This window comes from Poecilia reticulata, chromosome 16 (genome assembly GCF_904066995.2).
Source record: "Poecilia reticulata chromosome 16, P_reticulata-male-v2, whole genome shotgun sequence".
Classification (NCBI taxonomy): Eukaryota; Metazoa; Chordata; class Actinopteri; order Cyprinodontiformes; family Poeciliidae; genus Poecilia; species Poecilia reticulata.
Genome location: NC_088845.1, coordinates 26,560,995 through 26,585,507, shown reverse-complemented (window position 1 = coordinate 26,585,507; position 24,513 = coordinate 26,560,995). Strand labels below are relative to the sequence as shown.

Below are 24,513 nucleotides of genomic sequence, written 5' to 3'. Positions count from 1 at the left end.
TTTTATGGATTGTGTCAGAAACCTAAATAAACTCACCCAAGCAAAATCTAAATGTTGTGAAATGACTCTACATGTAGCCTTCATTTTGAAAATCACAATGATTACAAAATAGTGTAAAAAAAACCCAAACAATTTTTAATAATACCAAAAAGTCCACAGAAATGTTTTTAAACTAGAAGTCAAACTATGTATGAAATAAAATGCTGCTCTAACTACAACTGAGTATATTTTACAGCATGACTGCTGTCACATACGAAATAGTTCGTAATCTACTTTTTTAATATTATTCTACTTCAACACTGTCCATATTTCCACCACAGTGCATTTGTTGTAATTTAACATCTGAAAGTGAGAGTTTAGGTTAACACTGTACTACATCCTATTCTATTTAAAAGCTCCAATCTACAAAACACGCATGAAAACTACTCCAAAACATATTTTAGCTCCATCAAAGGACCAGGTCAAGAGGAGAGGAGACGAAATGAAAAACAGACGCGTTTTCTTGGCGATATTTTTGCCCTGCTCTGAGGCCTTTCGTTAACTTTTCGGTTCTCTGCCGAATTCTCAATGGATGACGATACAATAAGTGCAAAAAAAAAGAGAGATGTTTTTTACTTCCTCACACTATCTGTGACCCAAAAAACACATTAAAACCGCTAGAATTTTCACGAGCTAACGAGTGTGAAGTTGTTGTGGATTCTAGGGGGATTTGTAGCATCCAATCTCTCTTTCTCTCCTTCTTTAAATCGTTTTAGTGATCTCCCTTCCTTTCTTTCTTCCCCTCACTCTCTCTCTTCTCCCCCCTCTCTCCCTCGCAGCGACAGCGTTGCCCGTCGTGTGTCGAGGGAATACGGCGTTCGTCAGGCCAAGGCAAACACATGCACGCAAAAAACACACACGCAAATGTTAAATAACTACATACAGGAGCAATTTAGCTCTGCCGTAATTTGTATATAGTGTCTGACAACCTTGCTGGAGAAGTTTTCACCCCAGAAATGCTAAGTAGTCCCAGCAGGAGTCAGTCAGGAAGAGGAGAGGGGCTCTTTGCTTTTTAATGTATTCTTCTGGAGCCCAGAGGCCTCCGAAACGCCGCGCGTCTTCACCGCTACGCTGTACACACATGCTAGCTCGCTCGCGCGCGCGCGCGCACGCACACATGCGTACGAGCGCGCTCGCTCACATAACTGTCAGCCTCTGAAGGAGCAGCGCTAATGGGGCTGTTTTTAATGAGCCAGGAAGAGGAGAGTGACCCTTCGAAGGTGAATATCTCTATTTCTCTGAGTTGTTTTACTTTTTTTTTTTTTTGCTGCATGGCAATGAATGCACGCACACATGTCCTCGTGCATTTACAGAAAAACTTGTGATTATTTATGTCTAATTGTTTCTAACTGGCATAATTAGTTTTGAGCTCTGGGCTCGTTCATTCTTCCAGTTCTCTCATCAGGAGCGACATCAGAAGGCAGAAATGTGCGTGTTTCGGGGTTTTTTTCTTTCTTTCTTTATGGCTGGAGAGCTTGCATAAATTGCACCGGTTTTGGAAAAAAAAAGGAAGAAAAAAGAAAAAGAAAGTAGCCCCTACAGCAATCGTCCTCCGCAAAGCTGCAGGAGATCCGGCGATTTCCTCAAGTTCCACTTCACGTTGCAAGGGACATATCCATCCCCCCAGACAACCATTTCACTTTATTTCACTGATTTTATGATCTTTCCCTTGCACAGACTGATAGATAAATAAAAAAGAGGGGAGGGGGAAGAAAAAAGGGAAAGAAAGAGGCAGTTCTAAAAACAGCCAAAAGATGGCACACTCTGTATGGCAACGTGGAGGGTTGTGACGAGCATTGTGGTTGTCTGTATTTAACCTAGAACCTGGAGAGCATCCTGTGTCTCCTCTGCTGGGAATCTTCTGCTACTTCTAGGAGTCAAGGATGGAGAAGAAAAGGAACAAGAAGAAGAAGAAGAAGAAGAAGAAGCAGTCAGGTAGGTGAACGGATGTCACGCTTCTGTTCATGTTGCTCAACAAACCCTTGGCGTGACTACCTTCGATTTCTTTTTTCTTTTTTTACACTTAAACAAGCCTGAGGATATATAGCTGTGACATTTTATCTCGCAGCCCCGGGTTCATTGTGTTGGCAGAACATGTGGAGCTGCAGAGCAATCTGTGAACACACGGCTAGAAGTAATGGTTCTTCTGATGTTCAGCGTTTCGCGGAGGAAACAAATGCACCGACTAACCAGATGGGACGCGTCTTATAGTGTGTGTTAATATTTCGGTGGTTAAAATAGATGGGAGAAGAAGAGGAGGAGGAGGAGGAGGAGCGGAAAAAGATCATTTCATACATCATCTTTAAAGGAAAAACTGCCAGGAGTGATCCTCATTAATCCGAGCTGAATTGTCTCTTTTCTGGTTTTGTTTAATCTTTCTTTTTCTTTTTTTTTCTTTACACCTGTGAAGCAGTTTTATGTCTGTATAAAACACGTTTTCTATAACACACTAAAAGAACTGGGATGTCTTTTTTGGGGGGGGGGTTGAGTTAATTGGTAGTTATTACATTATCATCATCATAAAAAAAAACAAGTGTAAAAATGGGAAATAGGCTCGCTTTGAATAGATTATGATTCGTGATGTGCCAATATTACAGTTTACATTCACACATGTAATGAGCACAAGCTGATATGAATATTTTAAAAAAAGCTTTTTTTTATTATTACTTCTACGTATTATCAGCTCTCTGTTTTCATACTGTCTACATACACTGTGGAAGTGAATGTCAGCCACACACAGACACGCACGCACACACACACACACTCTGAACATCACACACACTCCTCAAAGGCAAACACGCGCAAGCACACCCCGGATGCTACGAGAGCACTGAAAATCAATGTGACAGGTTTCAGTCGTCCCTCAGTGTACACATCCCCTCTCAGAGTCTCTCCTGACATCTGCTCGATTACCTCCCACAGCCAAACACACACACACACGCTCACGCACACACACCAACTCCCCGTGGCCGCTCTAAGCCCCTCTGAGCTATAAGAAATGGAGTCGGCGCAGGAGAAACCAGATACTGCTGGCTGTGTCACATCGCGTTTGCCGCCACCCGTCAGAAGCCGGCGTGTTTGAGTGCCAGACGTTCTGACAGCGTCAGTCATTCCCAAGCCCGGCAGCGGGTGGTGGGACGACGATGAGGTGGAGGAGGAAGAGGAGCAGGGAGGGGAGCCGGGCGGGCGGACCTTGATCACCAGAGTCTTGCTCTTACAGGGGAAGAGTGACAGGAATCTGTGCAAACCCACAAGATGTGCTGTGTTGGATGATATGTCTTCAACATTTGTAGACAAAGGGCAAAAAAAAAGAGAAAAGTTTTACATTCATACTTTCGAAACAAAAGAATATAGATTTCATTCAATCAGAACCTCTAGTGGCTTTCACAACACCCCGTCAGGTTCATTAAAGGTGTAACGATACCTAAAACTCGCGAGACGAGACACGATAAGTAGTTCACAAAATTTTAATAATGTTCTTAAGAAAACTTCGAAGATCAAATATATTTTTCATAAAGGTCTTAATTCTGTACTTTTATAGAATATACATGAATTGTGATCTGAAGTACATTTCCTAGTGGTTATAGTGGGTTGTGATTGTTAAGTAGCTCAACATACCCATAGACATCCATTCATTGGTTGTTATAGCGATGCTTCTGCCTCTTTCAGCCTTGGAACAACTTTCATACATTGTTTGTGTCTTGTCTGCCACTACTGCCATTCAGCTCATACAGGAAACTGAAAATGCTTCCAAGCAAGTGATTTAGGTTTATTCATGTGAAGCCATACTGACTGAAAATGGGTAGCGCTCACAAGATAGCAGTCACCTCAATAAGAAATAAAGTGACTTTTTAATATCTTGTACAAGATCTTGTCACACCCTTAATTTCAAAACTGCTACAGTTTACCTTCATATCATTTAATGGTTGAAAGTCCTTTGAACAAGAAACCAGTGACACTGCCTGCTGGCTGAATGCGGCTTTATCTTTGCTTAAGTGAAAGACAAATTTAATTGTTAGGAAATATTACAGTTATGGCAGGGGAATAAAAGGACCTGCACCCAGCACTCATATCGATAGCATTGTTTTACAACAACAGCTAGCAACGACAGCTAGTAACATACAACCTGCATGTCTGTAAATCAACTAGCTGTCATTGCTGGTAGTCCCTCTAGTTTGCTAGCTTAGATCCAATGCTGTGTTGCAACAAGATGGAACAGCAAAAACATGTAATATTCTCTGAATCAAAACTTTAATGTGTGTTTTTTGGTTGAAATATATAGTTTCACCACTGCATTCAGCAACATGAATTATGACCACTATTGCTGGCTACCAGAGAAAATAACCCCGCTGGTTAGCTAGCTTGTTAGAAACAGTGTTGCTTTACAGCAAGACAGAACAGCAAAAAAAGTTTAATATTCTGTGACATAAACACGTTAGTATGTTTTTCTTTTGTTAAAATTATTAATACATACACAATGTAGTTTAAAAATCTAATGAGGAAAAAGTTCTAAGATATAGACTAAGGAAAAGAAGAAAAAGTTTCATATTTCTACATTCAAAAGAAAATACAGCAAATCAGAACACATTAAAGGGACCTTCGAATGGCTTTCTAAACCCCTCCAGGTGTGTCTTTCTGTCTGGTTTGCACGTTCGACAGCTGGCACCTTGATGATTGAGCTCCATACTTTGTCAGACCTGTCGCTCAGACTTGAATTTTTATCTCATTTCTTGCTGCTTTAAGAAGCAGGAAGAGAGCAGAATGTCAAACCAGAAGGAGGGCAGATAAAAGCTGCCTACTAACAATCATATATGACAGTTAAGGACACACACACACACACGCACACACACACACACACAGGAAGAGGGGGAAACACAGGTGCACAGTCAAACCGAGCTGCACCTCATGCCTCCTATGTCCACAGAAGATGTTGACGGCAGCCCGGTTTGTCAGGTCATCTGACAGCACCTTGAGCTCCCCTGTGGCCGCCAGGTTTCAAGACAGCAGGACAGCGGGCGCGGACAGCAGCACCTTGGAGCCCCACCTCGTCTCGCGCCGTGCGCCTCAACCCCTCCATTCCGCTCGAGCCTCGCCTTTTTCCTCACTTTCAGCCTCACCCAGGCTTCAGAAGAGTCTGGGCAGGATGAGAGCTGATGGACAGGCCGTCTCTGGTGTGAACCCATCGCCCTCTCCAACTGACGTCATGGAGAGACATGCAAAGATAGCAAAGTTTTATATACATACAGTATATACATAGTGAAGGCTGCTGGATGTACATCATATAGTCTGTTGCCATTTCCTTTCTTTGTGCTAATTTTGAGGGAGCCAATAGCTGCTTAAAATCCCTTTGGTTTGCTTGTAAAGGTAGTAAAATTTTTTTTTTTCTTTAAAGCAATAACATTAAAAAATGATGTGCTGGAAAAAAACCCAAAGGAAAACCAAGTAAAGGTCCTTTACATCAAAATAGGATGGCACATTTACAGTGAAAACTATTTGTATAAATTGAAAATACCCAAGTGTTTAAGAGTTCCTGTTCTATTCAAAGGTCATAAGAGAATATCTTAGTAACATTGCGTTGGGATCTCAATTTGGCATAAATCCAAATAAGCTGATTGTAGAGTCTCGAGCTAACGGTTATTTTGACCAAAGTGGACTTTTCTCACCTTGAAATTACTAAAAAAAAAATATCAGAACATTTAAAGCAAATCCTATTTTCTTAAGAACTGCACAGTTGTCACGTTTGCATTTGGTGGTTACTTATGGAAAATCAGGTTCTTATTAACACAGGAAATTGAGTTTGGAGGTGGTGCACCTCCAGTAATCTTCCTGAGTGAAACAGATACTGAATGGTACATGTAGAGCATCAGATTTGAGTGACGATATGTCAGCAACAACAATATTGTTGTGGTTTTGGTAAGAAACATTTTCACAAAAAAATATATATTTTTTTTACACAGCTGTTATGTTAGCCACTTTAAATCAAGATCAAATATGATCTTGAATGAAGATTAAAAATTTATGTAGTAAATAATGTCATAGGTTTTGTTTTATCAAGGAAAAATAATCTGTTTCAATAAGAAGAAAAAGATCAATCTTTGTCTTTAAGTGTCTTTATTCGAAGGCAAAAGCGTTCCAAATAACCAGTAAATATAAACATTACAACTGCTAATAGGCCAATAATAGTGTTTAAATTGCTATTAAAGTTTTAAGACAGTAGAAGTGCGCTTTAATTTTGGCCCCTCTAAGGCGAGATATTAGCTTCAATCTCCTGGAACAGCTAAGAGAGCTGTCTCCTGTAAGATTTTGACCAACTATAATCTTCTAAAAAAAAAAAAATCATGGACTGTCCCTTTAAGTCACCGCACTCATGTCCAAATAAGCCTTTGCCAGAAGGAAGCGGTGAGACGCTTGGAATGCAGCGTGCACGTGAAGATAAATGTTTCACATTCTCCGTGGAGCTCAATGAGGGCTGCTGTCAGTCTCCGTCGTAGCCATTCCATGTATCACTAGCTCAAAAATGGAGGACCTCTGCTACGAATGATTAATAAACAAACCTATTAAAGCTGCGGCGGACGTCTCACAAAAGGTTCATTTTCGGAAATACAATCTCCCTTTTGTTAATAATGTCCATTAATCATGCAAGGATGTCACTTAACGCAAGGTTAATGAAACACCGCTAATGCCTGGCTAATCTATCCTGAGTCAGAATGCTGCTGTAAGTGGGATTCCTAACCCCTCCAAAGTATCTTCCGGGTGGGGTTGGGGTGTGTGTGTGTGGGGGGGGGGGAGAGGGGGTATTCACGCAGCGTGATTGATGGATGCGAGACAGGGGATGTCCATTATTTTAAGTGGAACACAGAGGCAGAATGTGGGGTCAGCTGTGGGCCGAACAGAAAGCGCTACCTGTCCAAACGGCTAATGAACCGCTGACAAGATATATGGGAACACTTTGGAGGAGAATTTAAGTATGACATAACAACTTGATAATGGATTTACTGCGGCGCTCAGAACCATTCATTCACAATCAAGCGCAACGTTGCGACCCCAACCAAGTGCCTGATCGTAACGTGTTTGCTCGCGTTGGGATTTGAGCGAAGTCTTCCTCCGACTTCCATTTTCCAGCTGTCAGGCCGCCCTGTTAAACAGTGTTATTTTTGTGTGTGTGTGTGTGCGTGTGTGTGAAAGCATGGCATGGTGTGAGCACCACATTAGGAGAAATGTTTATTGTAATGTGAGTGTCTGGTGCCAGCTGAGCGGAGCTGCAAGCTGTTTGGAGAAGCGGATGACTGTTTGATTGTTTGATGACAATGTGAGCCTTGCATCTCGCTGCCTTTCGTCTGCGTCTCTGAAGAACGGCTGACATTAAATGTTTGATGTTGGCGTGCTCAACTGATGTACAAATAAAATCCTCACCGGTGAGACGTTATTTTTTATCCCGCCCCCCTTCTTTCTTTTCAGCATTTTGACAATACATTTGTTGTTTTTGTTGTTTTTTTTCCCCAGATTTGATTCAAGTTTTCCCTTTCCCCATCTCTGTAAAAGTTTGTATTGTTTTATCTTTGCTTTTTTGCCCAATCCCCCCTTCCCCATCTCCCCACTCCTTCCTTCCTTCCTTCCTCTTCTTGTGCAAGAAAGCTAATAGAAAACAGAAATTTTACTCTGGGTTGCATATGAAAAACTGTTTTCCACTTGAACACCTCTTGGTTTTTAATAGGGGGGTGTATATGGCATGACGCTATAATACCAGAGAGGGGCGGTGGTGCTGGTAGAGGAGACGCAGGTCAATATGAGTCCTAATAAAGCGTGAGTTCATTTCCCTGCTGCGCTCCCCTCTGGCCACCGGCTGCTCCATATACAAGTCAAATTGGCTTTTTGCCTCCCAAAGCCCTTTGATTTATGACCGGGTTCCATTGACCGGACCAGCTAGTTTTCATTTTTGTTAAATCGCGTGGCCTCTTAAATGAAACTATTGATTTAAAGTCAGCTTACTGAGGATTTAATTTGTATTTGGAAAATTAAAGCAGGTAACGCTTTATAATTTCACACTACAATGGAGTAGAACCAGTTATCCCATATCCCTGGACTTTTATCCGAAAATAGGCATTAACCCCCCACCACCCACCTATTCCACGTTCTACCAGCACACACAACTTTTTTGTTTTTTCCCTCCTCACTCCGTCTGCTTAAGCTGGCCACTTTGTATGGCTGGTAATAACTTCTGGGCAGATAGAAGATGATTTGTAGCCATAACATCACAAACTGGAGGATCACATTTGTAGTGTCTGTTTTGTTTCTTTTTAGATTTTTTTTGTTTGTTTGTTTTTTGCTGTTGTTCAGGAATGCTACCACATGTGCAAGCAAAACTGGGGTCTAATTGAGTGCAGATCTTGACTGTTCAGTTTTTGGAGAAAATGAAACCCAATTACTTTTTTTGTTTTTTGCATCAATATGAAACAAAATCTGACACATCTACTAACTGACATGTACTCCGTGACTGTACTGAACAACGGTCAAATGCGTACTCATAAACATACCGTTCTGTGTCATCAGCATACACATAAAGAAAGATGCTGTAATACTTGTAATATGAGTTAGCTAATAAAAAATGAACGGAAGTGACCCAAGAAAGGAGCCTTGTGGAACCTCACATATGATCTTTCTTCCAGCACATGTAAAACTGTACAGGGAAACCAAGTAGTTTTGGTCAATAAAGCAAATTTTAAATGTATTTGATATCAAGTGGGTTTTTAGGGATTAATGTCAAGATATATTTAGTGTAAACTTGCATGAATTCAGTCTCAGTGCCTTGGTGGGGTCAAAAATCCAACCGAAAAACTGAGCTGGATGCAGTACGCTGGGGAAGTACATGAAGACGAAATAGAGCGAGGTACGTTTGATGAGCTAGTTTAATGCCTAACCCCTTTTCTTCACTAACCGTGTGGGAAACTTTTTTCATGTAATTTTTTAAGCCAAAAATGCTAGATTAGGCACTAGCTTGTGACATTAAGGAAATATTTGAAAGAGAAATAAAATATTCAGGGTCTTTGCAAAATGATCTGAGTGCAGTAAAGTATTTACTATCCACAATGTTTGGAGTCCAACACGTCTACAACACACAGCCCATGGCCCGAAGGTCACTTCCCACTGGTCAACACGTCCTCAGTCCGTGTCAGGCGGCTGCCATTTTGGCTTTATTGAAAGCAGACGAGATAAGTAGTTGAACGGTTTCTTTTATCTGTGACTCAAAGAAGACCTCTGTGTCTGTTTATCTTTTTGTTCGCTGGTTTGTCACCAGCGTTCCACTTTCACAAAACTCAAAGGGGGAGAATTTGGCATCAAGTCGCAGAGGAGTAAACAGTTGAAAACATCACACACGCGACGTCGTCTCCACTCTGGAATTATTCAAATGACACTTGGGGAGCTTTCGGATTCTCCATCATTTCATTTCATTTCTTTCTTTTTTTTTTTACTTCTGCCTTCGCATTTTTGACAGAATCTGAAATGATGAGCCTCACCTTTTCAACAAAAAAAAAATCACACTTCCTGCTCCGAAAGAGGAAGCTACAATTACTGCTCAAAAACGGCGTGACATATTTGTTACTGATTGTCCCTCGTTTGTGTGTGAGGAAGACGCGCTCACAGTGGGGCCTGTCTCAGCTTTGTCTCCAGGTCTTGTCTTCCGCCGTCTCCTCCGCTGACACCGTGGCAGCCAGGCTTCCCTCCCTGCCACCCCGCTCACCTCTTCCCCGCTTCCCTCACCCTGCCATAAGCTCCTTCACCAAGCCCCTTATTAACCCCTCCCTCTTCCCCTGGCATTGAAAAGGCGCTGTCTTTAAACCTGTCCCTGTGTCCTCAGCAGAGTTTTAAACAGCGAGCGTGTGGGCGGATGGGTGGATCCCTTTTCCCGGGCTCCCACTCTGACTGTTTTATATTATATTTAGTAATAATAATCACAGCTATTGCACCTCCTCCTCCTCCTTTTCTGTGAAAGCCTCTTCCCAACGGGGCGGAGGGACGGGATTGCTGTCTCCCCGGCCTCCTCACCTCTGAAATGACTGTGTGTGTGTGTGTGTGTGCCGATCACCCTCCATAAAGGAGAGGGTGGAGCGGCGGGAGGGGGTGGGAAGCTCTAGGGTGTCATTAACTCTTTTCTTCTCCCTGAGAGGAAACAGCGATTTGACTACCATGATCCTGACCCCCCACTCCCAAACCCAGCCAGCGTCCCTCCACCCCCTTTGGGTGCGCCCACCCAAATGTCCCCTCACCCTTCTTCCTCCTAGTGTTTATTAACACGTCTTTGACTTCTCCAGACTCTTTAAAGCGAGATCCCCCTCACTCAGACGTCACATAGAGCGTCCTCCCACACGTCCCCCACTTTCGTTTTCATCATCAGCGACCTGTTGGAGCAGGGGAATTCACGACTTTGTCTTGATCACTTTTTCTGCCTGTACTTCTTAATCGGTCTGAAACTGCATTTATTGAATAATTCTGATTGTAAATGTAAAAACTGATATTTAGATTTATGTCGTTTCTTTTAAGATGTTCCATTTTTGCACAATATTCTTGAATGAACTGTTCTGCTTTAAGAGGCCAAAAAGTAAATTAGAATGTGCGTTCTGATGAGGCTCTTTTAACAGTGGGATTAAGAGTGCCTCTTGAAATTTGACAACATTAAACATACTTTTAATACCCATTGTCTTCTGGTTCTGGTTCTGCTCTGCATCCTCAGAACTAGTACCAAACATGGAGAAGCAGCATTCAGCTTCTATGCACCACAAATCTGGAACAAACTTCCAGAAAACTGCCAAAACACTGAGTTCCTTTACGTCTTTAGTGCTGTCAATCAACCTTGTGCACATGCTGTTAAATGTCCTAGTGGCAGATAAACAACTTACCATTACAGGAAAACTGTTTATCCGCCGTCATTGGTGGTCATGCTAACTAGCCGGAGCATTCATGGCAGACTGTGTTGTTGTGAACGAGAATGATTGACAGCGCTCTAAGACCTCATGCGAAGCATGTATGTGGTGAGAATGAAAAGAAAAACTCATTGTTAACCAACTGGTGGTTTGAGAAGATAGAACAGGCAGAAACACGTCATGTTCCAAAAATATGTTACAAAATTAATTCCTGCTAGCCTGGGAAAACCTATGGAAAACTTTATTTGTGATGGAGGCACTGACCTCCATCACAAATGGAGGTCAGTGATAGCTGTGATTTCAGAAACTGGCGAGATGAGAAGGTGACAGGTGTTGACTTGCTTTTTTGGGGGCCTTAAAAACCAAATGGAAATAAAGGAGAAACATATAAAGTTTGGTTCAAGTTTTGTAACCCTAATTTAAAAATTAAAATCAGTTGATAATGACCATTGGGCATCAGGTCAATGGTCATGGACCTAGCAAGGGTTATGTCCTTGCCATTTCCCTCCAAGGACAACAGAAAAACCCATATAGACATTGAATAGATTGCCATTTTCATATACAATAATTCCCTTTTTAATCGCATTACTCTTTGATATTGAAAACATCCCGTCTTTACTGAACATCAAAGAAATCTTGTACTTTCTTTTCCTCACAGGACTCCTTTACACCAAAGCTTTCTTAATCAGATGATTCATGTGTTTTTCCTTGAAGGCTCACGTTCCATCATTACAAGGCTAAAGGAAACATGCTGAAACCTGACAGAGAGCAAGTTTCAGCACCAATGAGGGGCAAACTGCTCCTCATAGGTGCTATGGAAGTGTGCGCACTATAGTATGTGATTAATATTTGAATACCAAGCGTCTGGTAAACTTTTTAGTGTTACCATGTTGTCCTCATTGGAAACCAAAACGGTTTCTGACAACAAAATCTTCTACAGATTAAAAGGTGGACATCATCTAGTGTCAGATGTGCAGCTCCTAACCACCCAACGTGACCCAAATATGAAATGCATCTGTTCATAAAACATCCCAAAACGCTTTCCCTCCCATCGAAAACCCCGAGCAGATGTGGAAAATACAAGGTCACATTCCTACCGTGTCTTTTATCTCCACATTCTGAGTAAAACCTGCCCGAATCCTACCAGATCATAAATCTGTACATTTCTGTGGACTCAGATATTTTATAATGTATGTATTGTTTGAATCTCTGTGGCCTTTTGCAAATATAAGAACTTTAGACTATACGATGTCAAAATAATTAAATAATTGGTCAACATTTAATGAGGTATACACTCAGGTCCTCCACTCTAACACCGACAAACAAATACAAGGAGGAAAATATAAATCTACAAGTTTGTTATTCAAACGTTATCTTCACTGTAAAAACTATTATAAGCCATGTTCAAGACACCATCCCCATGATAAAACACGATGGTGGCTGCATTGGGTTGTGGAATTGCTGTTCTTCAGAGTTGACAGGGAAACTAGGTCGAAGGTTTACCCCCAATATCCTAAACTTGCAGATAAAGTCATAAAATATTTAGGTTCTAAAACGTCCTATTCAAAGCCCAGACCTAAATTCTATTACAAATCTGAGGCATACTTGAAAACTGCAAACCACAGAAGCTCTCCATTCAGTCTGGCTGATATAAAGTTATTTTGCAAAAATGAATAGGCAACGTTTCAATTTTTAAGATGGAAGTACAAAGAGTTGGAGCAAAAGACGGTTCTACAAAGTACCGACCCGGGAGGTCGGGATACATTTCCAATGAAAATCTCTCTAGACTTCTTTTTCTGACTTATTTAAAGTTATGCATCACAATTGTGCCCTACTTGATCACTTAAAACTGGAATAAAATACACTGACATCTTTTGTTTTAACGTGACAAATTGACAAAGACAGCCACAAGGAGGCGCACCAGCAATAGATCCACTTCTTCCATGAATTTCTAAATACAGCACAGTGATACTGAATGAAAAAATAAAAAGTAACTCTCCAGTGCAATAATGATTCAGTTCTTTTACGCAGCTATTTTTGAATCTTCCGACTGTTTACAACGAGCTAATCACTTCCTGGAAAACGGAATGAAGCCGTCCGGCGGGGGGATTAGTCACGTTGCAAACAACTCCGATCAGGACTCCATTGCTCCTTGATTGATTCTTTCCCTGAAGTCGAGACTCGGACCCGGGATGATCCAGGACGGTAGTGACTGACTGACTGTGTGAGAGTCCCAGAGGGAGCTGGAACGAGGGTCTGCGGGCCGGGCTGCCAAAAGCTCATATCTCTCTCTTCTCTCATAAACATAGCAGCGCGCTGATGTCTTTAAAAGGCCCTGAATGACATCTGGGAGTGCAGGAACACTGTGATTAATCGTCAAGTTAATTCTCATGGAAATCACCCCGGGCCGGCGCAGAATGAGAAGAGGAGGAGCCGGAGAGGCGTGTGAAACAAACTCTGGCCAAATGCACAGAGATGATTGCTCACGGGGGAATTTTTATGGTATCAGCGCTGAGTACAGTGGTCCTCCCTCTCGTGCCAGCGCTCAACTCCATATTTCAAATCTATAGCTTATAAATTGGTCAGCCGAGGTTGTTAGGATATAATGGCTCTGCATACGGCTTGTTAAAATTACGTAAGAAAGTCGTAAAACGTACAAAGATTATCTCGAGTTTTTAAACGCGGCCTCAAAATAACGAAAAACGGAGGAAACCTCCCGGAGGACGCCGATCGTGGCAAAGTGAGAAACGTGGGTTAATGGCAGAAGTGTCAGGCTTGGGGATGAGGTTTCGGTGGTAAACGCGGGATTATACTTGATTTAATGGGATGTTTGGTAGTGAATCGTTGGGTCTGATTTCCCACAGGGAAAAAAAAGGGGGGGGAAAAAGCCTTCTATCTGTTGCAAATGCCGCACATGTACCGGCTTAGGTAAATCATCCAGGGTGGGGGTTTGGGGGGATGAGGGTGAATCATTCAACTAAACAGTTCTCTGTGATAAACGACAGCTTTGGGAAGATACAGACACGTGTGCATTCTTGAGAGGAAAAAAAAAAAAAGAACGGTGTCCGCTGAGTTTGAGAAACGGTGGCATTCACCACTCGGCCTCTTCTCGCAACAAAGAAAGTTGAGGCTGACTGCCACACAAAAATGGATGAAAGTTAGATAGAGGCTGCCGATGTTTGTCAGGAGCAGGACGTTATGCCGTCTGCAGAAATGCCTTCCCTAAATCATACGTCTACGCCAGCATTAAAAAGAAAAAAAAAAAGCTGAAACGGAGAGGTGGGAGCAGGTACTGGAGAAATTTGCCCGAGTGAGGAATTGATTTTTGTCTGACCCAAGAGAGTACTTCATTTCTTCGGTCACGGAGGGTTCTGGGAGACGTGTTGTGCTAACAGCAGAGCAAAGGAACCCATCCAAAACAATTCTTTAACATTTTTGGAAATGTTTCTTTTTCTCTCTCTCTCTTTCTTCTTTCCACCCACTCGTCAACTGGGGCCCAGCCGGTTCACCTTTTTTGACATTTAGAACTGCAGAGGCGCAACATGCGGGCCGGTTGCTCTGATTGGTTGATTTACAGAGGAAGGGAGAGTTTGAGTCTTAAAGGAGCAGCGCCAGCTTCCCCAAAAGGTGCATAAATTAACGTTCTTCCTTTTAACGACTCACCGTGCCCACGGTAAATCTAGAAGCCAGATGTTTCTGTGAAATCAATCAAACTCACTTTGAATGTAGCTCGTCACATTATATCTATATCATGTGACTTTTTGTTTTGCTATTATGTTGTAAAGAACATAGCCTTCAATTCTCAAAAATAAGCTCCCACTCCTCGGATGACGTCACAAAAGACAAAGCAGTTACTTTGACTACGTCCACTCATATTTTTTCTTCTTTACTTGCTTCTTGTTAATCAAATTCATCCTTCAAAGGTGTTTACTTGTCTTCTATCTGAATGCAGTAAAATGTTTGAGCTGTATATGCTGGACAGATTCTAGGAACATTTGGCAACACTGAAACACATGGGATGGCCAGATTTCATCATCAAAAGTCTTCAGGGATCATTCTGAGCCAGATTAAAACTGTTGCCTGGTTGATGTGTTACTTCAATGTGATATTCAAGTCCCAGCAGAACAGCTGCTTTTGCCCATGGGCGGCTTCAGCTGAAAATGATTCCAAGACGACAAACTTTTACTGGTTCCAGCGGTTTTCACCCGATGTGCCTGCACCCAGCTTGTTCTAGGGGTCAGCGACCTTTAGTGTCCAAAGGCCATCCTTTTGCCACTGTGCCTACTAAATCAAATTTGTCTGGAAACCGCAAAAACTCAACGACTTTAAATAACTTTATTTTGTTTTGTTTAATAAAAACAAATATATGTATATATTTAATTTAAAATTAGTGAAAACTACCAAACTTTAATGAAGGAAAAATGAATTTATGCTCTTGATCAAGATATCATATATCCATGGAAGAGTAACAAAAAAATTCATAAAAACACAAAAAAGGATAAAAAATATATATATTTCTTAATATACTCATGTCAATCTGTTGTATTAAAAAAATTTCTATCCATGTTTTTCATGAAAACATGGAAATAAGGAGAGTTTTCTAAAAACTCTCCTCATTTCTGTATAATTTCAAAAATATTAAGAGAAATATGTACCTGGATCCCTGGTCTCTAAACCATCACAACCACAACACTAGTCTTTGGAAAATCACGTAGCTGTTTATTTAACATGATAAATAGCTACAAGCAGAAGTTCATTTTAGTAATGGAGAAAAAGTTCAAATGCAACTACAGAGATAAAGTTTTGAAGATGATTGTTGTCATCAACACAGTTTGCTTCAGTTTTACCATCCTTCGTAGTTTAGGACTCAAACTCTGTTTCTGTCACGTCATCATTTGTAGATAAAAGGCAAATGAAATGCTTCAGAACCAACACATGTCAAAAACTGCTTCTTAACTCGATTTGGTACTAGTTTGTACACATTTTCACTTTTCATAGGAGTTTTATAACCAACTTATTTGAATACAAAATGTAACAGATGTTTCATACTGACTGTAAATCAACCTGTACCTGACATGAGGATGTTTCTTCCCTAATTTCTATAACCTACTCAAAGTCTACTATTGGAAAATCTGGTTTTATGACTCCAGTAAATGCTATTTTTGTTCAGAGGAACCCTCTGAGTAATTTTCTTCAATGGTAATCTGTAAGCAGTAATCATCAAGACCAAACAACAATGAGAACCACAATTAGATGGAAACTGAGCATTTTGTTTATAAATATTTACTGCCATCGTCATTTAAATAAGCGATTCTCATTAGCATAAAGCACATGGGAATGAAAAATAGCAACACTTGCAGAAAAAAAATAAGGGTAAATGAAACGTTTTTGTGACGTCTTTGGCCAAGTACTCAGAAAACAGATGTCACACTCTTATCCTTTGGTGCACTTTTAAAACTTTTACACTTTTTGGATATCTTACATCATCACCAAGCTGTGTTTTGTTGTCAGTCGACATTTGTTAGTGGTAGAAAAAGAAGAAAAGAAATACACCACTGCATCTTTAATTGTCAATCCCCACTCTCTTTTTTTTTTTTTACATTCATTTCAACAGGCCATTGGTTTTGATTTCACACGATTATGGCAGATGATGGTACAATCTTACCCGTATAATTGAATACCTCTGCTCTTACTCCATCAAAACACAGCGATACGGATAGAGCGTACGCGCCGGCTGTCACCGTTTCTGTCCACCTCAGCAAGAAGCGGCTGGTTTTATAGGGCTGGTAAGGAGCGGAAAATGTGAATAAGCGATTTTGGAAAGCCCGACTCCCCTCTGCAGTGCTAATTTAGTGTGAGAGCTAAGTGGCTCATTTTTATGTGAACACCATTGTGTTCCCTAACTGCAGCAAACAATCGCTGTTCCAAGGCAAAGAAGGACACAATGTGAACAATAGAACAATGAGGGCCTTTTTTCCCTCTCTCTTGCTGCCTGGAGGAATATAAAAAAGTGAGAAAGAGAGAGATTCTCACAAAAACAAAACATAAAAAAACAGGGCTGTGTAATTGTTTTCTGAGGCTGAGATTTGGATATATTAAGTGCTTTTTTTAAGATATTTTTTTAAAGGGCGATGTCATGCACCCGAAGGAAGTATGCTACGTCTATAAGAGTGCTGCTCATGGATGCGTCAGGTGCAAATGTACATGGCAGGTATCCGGCCGTCTGTTGTCAAGGCTAGCTGGTGTGGATGTTGACAGGGATCAGCGACGGTTGTTAAAACATTTTTGGGGGTGGGGGCTTGCTCTTCCCTTGCCACTGAGCAACCCGAACCTGACACTATCTATCACTGGTGAGCACCCACGAGTCAATGCTACGCTGCACACACAGACAGCGTGCAATCTCCTCTCGCTGTCTGCCGCACTCCATCTCGGCTTCCTCAACCTCTACCCCCCCGTATTTTCTGCACGTCTCTCCTCCGTCCCCCTCTAAAAAATAAAAAAAGACGCCGAGACCGCTACAGCTTCGCGGCCTGATCTCGGGCGTGTCATCAATCAAAACCGATCGTATCAGTCTTGCACACAAAGCTGGATTCGCTGCGCAGCGCGATGGTTCGGAAGATTCAGCTTGGCAACATCCGTTATCGTCCAGTGTATCAAACTTTGTTTCACTGTCACGCCTCTTTGCAGTGGAAACCTCGTCGAGGCCCTCTTCCCTTGGTGTGGCTTGTGAGGGCCTACATCTGTTTGCGATATACGATGTAATGTGGCGCCTCACCCACACTCTGAAGTAACAGATTCACGGTACGACGTGGAGCTGACACTCTGCACTTTCCCCAGAAGGTTGTGCTCTTAACGACTACAAACCCCGCCACCGGCGCGACCGGCGGCGACCCCCTCTTCTTCCCTCCTTTTCAGCTCCTCACACTGCTTACATGGACAGCCCATAATAGCAGACATGAATCTGTGTCTCCCCTTGCTCCAAACAGATGCCGGCTGTCCATAAATCACAGGCCTCCATTTTGTTGTGTAGAACAAAAAGCGTTGTTTCTGTGGGCCTGGTAATAATCCCCGTGCCCCATGTTGTGTTTTGTCTCTGGACGGGCTCTTGTCTCCGCTCTCCTCTGTCACACTCCTGCTTCTCCACATGCATTACAATAGGGGCAGCCAGGTGATGAATATTTGTGTCTCGCCTGCCGTTAAGATTTCATTAATCACCGCAAGACTTGAGAGCAAAGCTGTGTACCTGGCCGGGCCGGCAGGCTGAGGGGCCCTCCCCCCCGTGCTACCTCCTGGGGACGACGAGCAGCCATGTTGCGTTGTGTTGTGGCAGGGCTTATTTGTTGTATTTGTTCCTTCTCTCTCTTCCTGTCTCGGTGTTTGCACGGTTCCAAGCAGCGCTTGTTCCTCCCAAAAGGACGGATTTGCTGAAAGAAGCAAAAAGTTAAGCCATTACTGTCCGAGAGCGAAAAATAACTACGACATGTCAGCAGCCACATTTTATGGTAAAGTTGTTGATCAATATCAACTGACTCAACGATTATTCGGCCAGGTGCGGAAATCTGTGGCGCCCCCGGTGCCTGCAGACACAACTGCGCGGCACATACAGCAGCAGGGCTGCAAAGCCAGTGAGATTAGACGGAACACAATTACGCATGAAAGTTTTGCATGGGTTCAAAGATTAGCGAACAGCGACTGCAGTTTAAAACAACATAGTCGTCAGCGTAAAAGTTTACTTTTTGGAAACGTGAAATAAAACTTTGTCACAGAGTTGTGCTTTGCCATGATGGCTCAAAAGGAAAACTTTTACATTGCCTGGCAAATCTCGTTGTACCCTTTGAGGTTTCCCACATTTAATCACATTACAACCATAAACTTTAAATGAATTTGTAGGGATGCTATATGGAAGGAAGGCCAACATAACTCAAGTAGTGCATAACATAGTGCATAACTCAAGAGGAAAGTGACGGCTTCATGGTTTTCAAAGGAAATCAAAACCTGAAAGTGCTTTTGTACCAATAGTTGTCCAGTCGAACTCGTCCAGAGCTACTGTGGGCCTCTTGGCCGTTACTTTGATGAATCCTCCGCTGTCAGTTTAGGTACCATTTCTTAGTAGGTTTACGGCAGTGCCATACATCTGAAAATAGAAAGCGCTTAAAATTCATTACTATATATTTGAGTTTGAGATCCACAGATATGAGTAGAGCAGCTTAGAGAAAATCTAAGTATATCTTCTAACCTTAACACGATGGATCTAATGTTGACCAGTGGGGACACATTTCTGCTCTGAAACGCCACCTTGAGTTTGAGTTGTTTTGATTTTGGACAATAGTTCGCCTCTCCTTTTTATGAGAGTGCATTTTAATTTTACCACCTTCAACTGTGAAGTCACATGATATAGATTAACCTTTTGCACTTAATGTCCAACTTTTGATGTGTATACCACAGGCAAGTCAACTGAATTTTCAGCGGTTCATCCTTTAACCTGACCAACACTTCAGACTCCGAAAACAGGAGATACAACCATTTCCTTGTTTGTCTTTCTTTGCTGCGCTCCTCACCTCCTTCTTCTTCTTTTTGTTTTTTCTTTTTCTTTTTACGGCGTGGGTGAGGCGGTAACAGATGGAGAGACAGAGTGCGGGGATGATGAGGACGTAAAATGTGCAACGTTTACTCATTCGCTTCTTTATTGTCTTCCGCTGCAGGAGCCGGAGTACCGGAGCGAGCGGAAAACAAACCGGTGGGTACAAGGACACGGGCCTCCCGAGCCTCATTCACCAACCAATCGGCCTTGATAGGATCCACCAGCTGCCAAGGATTCACTCACTCCCCCCTCTTTATCTTCCCTCTCTCTCTCTATCTACCCTTACCTCCCTTCCTGTTCCCTCACTGTCACTCAATTTTTACACTTTTCTTCCTATTTGCACCCCCGTCCTCCCTCTCCCACTCTCCTCTTCCTGTCTGTAATGCCTAGCAGTGATGGATAGACACGTGCCGGCGTACAGAGGAACCTATTTGGACTGGCGTGTCAGCCCATCTTTATCAAATGTTGCAGAGGTATATTCTCTTGCTATGCTTCATTACTCTGGAATGGCGGGCCCTGAAATGTTTGACTGCTCTGTCTTCTCTCTTCAGAACCCCGCTCCACTGCTCCCTTCCCTCCACCTCCCCCGTCTTCCTGCCCATTTAGCCACTGTGAGCTGCAGGATCGGAGCTTTAGAGTGAGCGCGAAAAGCGCAGCCCCTTCTCTGCCGGATGGCCGAGGGAACGCTGCGATGCTTCGGAGGAGTTTGGAGGGGGATAGATATCGATTCACACTGCATGACTGGGGCCGCTAACGAAGCCCCTCCCCTGCCTGCCCCATCTCATGACAACCACCTGCCTCGCCGCGCAGCCATTGGCCGAGCCTCGGCAGCGCCTCTGCCAATCAAAGCCCCACTGATGGCCCCTGCTTGAGCATGACCTCAGGATGACATCACTGGAAAGGCATTAAAGTAATAAAGGGCTTGCTAGTACAATACAGTAAAGGGCAGGGCAACATAAAGCCTCATCAATCAGAGCGTACACAGAATTCAAATAGAGGCATCTCACTCTTAGTTGAACGAGAGGTCATCTCTTCCGAAGCGCCGTCTCCCCTGGAAAAACTTCTCCCTCCAAGTCTATCAGTTCTGTCGTAATGTTTTGAGTATATCTGCACTGCACACCTTGTCGGTAAAATGGAGACAGGCTGTTTAAGTGTGTTTGTGTGTGTGTGTGGGGCGGGGGGTGGATAGAGGTATATTACCACATAGGAAGGTGGGGATCAATAGTAAATCCTCCTGAGCTGTAGGTATTTCTCCTGAGATGTGGGGACTCTTGAGTCTAATCAATGAAAACCACGCCGAGCATCTTGGACTTGATGGAAGTTTGGACTGATGGGAATCCAGCGTGAGATGAGTTACAGCGGCCATCATAAAAAGGAGAGGCGAACGATCGTCCAAAATCAAAACAACTCGAACTCAAGGTGGCGTTTCAGAGCAGAAATGTGTCCCCACTGGTCAACATTAGATCGTGTTAAGGTCAACGTAGTTTTAGAAGATATACTTTGATTGTACGACACAAACGTAGTAAAACTACCCAATGTCTTCTTCAGCTTTTCTTCAGAAAGGAAAGGTCTGTTCACAAACGATAAATGTTTGACTTTGAGAAATGAAACTATATCCACTGACTCAATCATAACAGCTACATTTCAGGCCTACAAGTGTTGTGGGGTTAGAGCAGCGGTAAATGCTGTGGACTTGCTGAGAACATGTTTCTGTCATTATTGTCTGGAGACTTGTCTTGGTCTTGGCCCTCAATAACTTCAGACTAGACTTGGACTCTGAAAAAATGACTTGTGACCATCTGTGGTATTCTGCAGCCAGAACTTCTGCATCATTTCGCAGTGCACAGTCTCTGAAATAGAGTTTAAATCAATTCAAAATCAGAGGAAGTTTGCATTACTTACTACCTTTTATTAAGTAATAGCCTGTGAAAGATACCTGCCAAGGATTCACTCATTCATGTGTGCACCTTTTTTTAAGCATAAATACATTGTTTACAATCTCAGGAGATTATGATTGTTAAACTTTGCATCTCGCAAATCCTAAAACATTTAAATTTTACTCAAATCCCTCAAAAAACTCTGATGACAGAATCTGACTTTATTGACTCTCAGAAGCTATAAAAGGAAGTCTTTGTTTCACATAATTCAAGGACTTATGTGGATTTTATTTTTGTATTTTAATGTAAACACTGTGAAACGCTGCGTTGTGACAGGGTTAAAATGTTGTTTGCAAACTTAAATATCAGTTACTTATGTTGGTTATTTTATTGTTACCAGAAAATATAATTAGTTAACAAATGTTTAGCATCCTCCTGTCAAAGAGCTTTTCTTGGTTTAGGATAAAGGCAAAAACACATTACCTACTTTACCATAACTATTTAAGATTATAATCTCAATTGACCTCCGATCCAGGGGTGAAAATGATGGAGGTAGAAAAAAATGCCCTCGAAAGTTTATCTTTATTCCAAAAGAAGTCCTAAAAATGCAACAAAAAAAAAAACTTTTAAATAAAAAAGTCTGATTAAAAAAAAACTGCAAGACTTCGAGCTTTTAAAAAGTGCATAGAAAAAAAAGCTTTTATTACTGCATATTGAAAATCGAGGTCACCGATGCCACGGGATCTTGAGTGACAATAGAGAGTAGACAATAAAAGAGTAATAAACAACCGGGGTAAACACACTGAAGCGAGATTCAAGATGATTGGCTTTGATAAACACTGTGCATGGTGAACGACTTTTCAAAGACTTGGAGCATTTTTTCCCTCTATTTTGAGGAATGCAACTTTTACTGGTTTGACTGGACCCATCATAAATCTGTCTGCTGGGTAACCGTTCTGCCCAGTTGGGACGAACAATAAAGTTGTTTTTGAGATCCTGGTAAGATGTACAGTTGATGGGGTTTATTTTAAAATATCAGTAACCCAATGCAGTTTTCTCATTTATGGCTCAGGGGGACACAGTAACATGGCTGTGCTTTAAATGCTTTGATGGTCATTTGTAATCAAACAAAAAAAATTTTAAGAACGTACAATACTCATCTTCATTTATGCCTCTATCCTTGATCAGACTTTTATTCAACTGTAAAGAAATGCCTAAATGTAAATGAGATTGGTTGGTATGTTTGCAGTGTGAAAATGGTTGATCTAATTAACTTAATGACTTCCAATTTTTCACTGTTTGTCCAGCAAATTCCCGCTGCTGTATGTAGCATGAGTTTAAACTACTGTCTGACCAATGATTAAGTCATCAAAGTTGATTCAAAGAACGACTTGATGAGTAGGAGCCATGTTGGAGCCAAACCGGAGGTTCAGTCAGTTCAGCTGCTCAGATTTGTTGTAGTCATACCAAAGCCACCGCCCTCCCCAAACCGTCGTTCGGACCCGGCTGGCCTTTTCCCAAACAACCGTTTGGCTCCATAATCCATGACAGGAGATGGAGGCAGTACGGGATCAAAAGCAAGGCATGAAACCCTAAAGAAGCCATAACTCTGGTGTTTAATTGTGTTTCGAGTAAATGCCAAAGCACCCCCTTGACCCACCCAGACGTCTGGGGATCATCTGCCCTCCGTTTAATACAGGGTTATTGTCATTCTATCAAACAAAATCACATCTGAACCAAAATATTTGGATTCCCGCCATGCCGAGCACTAAATTAGGGAACAAATGTAAACGGGGGGAGCCGCTTTATGACACGCACCGTAAACATACCGTAAAGTAGATTGCCATCGGTACATTTCTTTAAAAAGCAGCAGAGAAATGTCTGCTGGATGTCGAAGGCAGAAGTCGGCTCGCTGTAAAATTGCTTTCTAACTAGAGTGAAACAGAGTGGCTCTTTTGTCTGCGATAATTAGGGCCGTATTCTGTTTTGCATAATCGCCTAGAAAGATTAAAAAGGAATTCAGATGAAGCATTACCAAAACAGTGATAACGCCACAGGAGAACGTTATCAATGTATCTGTTTCAAAACCTTGATTTTTCCTTTTTTTTTTCTTTTCTTGGTCTTATTTTGACAACCTATATATAGCTCGTTTAACCTTCAGTGTCTGTTTCTCAAATGAAATTGCACCGTGAAGGAAAAAAGAAAAAGAAATACTCATATTACCGTGAAAAACGATGGCTTTTCTCTGGAACAATAAGCAGTCCTTGAACTCCACGTCATTAAAGTGAACGCCATCATTTCCTTTCATTAAGATGACTGTGTGCAGACACATATTGCAGTTGGAAGGCGAAGCTGCGGCAGGAGACTCATTTAAAAACCGCCCTAATCTGGAAAATGATCCTAATGTTTCTCAAATGTTATATCCTCCCCAACCTTTTGGCGCGCGAGACGCTTTAAAGGGGCTGTACGATTTCCAGGCGTTTAAGCAGATCGCTCCTTTTGAAAATAAATAAATAAATAAAAGATGCACCCTGAGTGCTGCTTTTTCTGTTTTCACATATATTGCCAATATTTCTGCCAATAAATACTGGGGGTTGGGGAGGATTGGATAAAATTCATATCCTCTTTCGCTGGTAGATTATGGGGATTTCATGCAAAAGAGGGCCTCTCGTGAAATTGCGAGCCTCTACTACTGCTGCGTCTTTGTTGGGTGTCAAAGTATAGAAATAGCCATGCCCTCTCCTGTTTTGCTCATTTGACTCAACGGGTGTGAAACAGTCCCTCATATCCCTGTCTTGTCTATAAGAAATGAAATGACTTTAAGACTGCGCAGCGTTGCCACAGGCAGGTCGGCTGAAAGGCTATTTCAGGAGAAATGGACATGGACATAAATATCCTCGCGGGGTGCTTTGTAATAAAAAAAAAAGAAAAGGAAACACAATGTTATGAAATGCAGTGAAACATAAAGAGGGGAAGAGGCAGGGGTATGTAGTGGGGGTGGTGGTGGAGGGCAAATATCCATCAAATTAACACATCAGTGGCTTTGATTGTAATCTCTGGGCCCTGGCTCTCTCGCTCTGGCACACCAGACAAGCAG

The 24,513-nt window shown here is 42.1% G+C and overlaps 2 long non-coding RNA genes across 2 annotated transcripts in view; one reads left to right on the top strand and one right to left on the bottom strand.

Moving 5' to 3' along the window:
- Window positions 1-248: 248 nt before the first annotated feature.
- On the top strand, window positions 249-24,347 carry LOC103478695 (uncharacterized). The gene is made up of 5 exons (XR_001777440.2): window positions 249-1,259; window positions 1,861-1,974; window positions 19,661-19,695; window positions 19,933-20,012; window positions 20,091-24,347. It is a non-coding gene; the product is annotated as an uncharacterized LOC103478695 (long non-coding RNA).
- LOC103478278 (uncharacterized) overlaps window positions 2,109-24,513 on the bottom strand; it is a 163,909-nt gene continuing 141,504 nt past the window's right edge. Inside the window, exons 8-9 of the long non-coding RNA XR_535774.2 lie at window positions 18,202-18,382; window positions 2,109-5,234 (exon numbers count right to left, since the gene is read on the bottom strand). This is a non-coding gene — a long non-coding RNA (uncharacterized LOC103478278). The remainder of the gene's footprint in view (window positions 5,235-18,201; window positions 18,383-24,513) is intronic.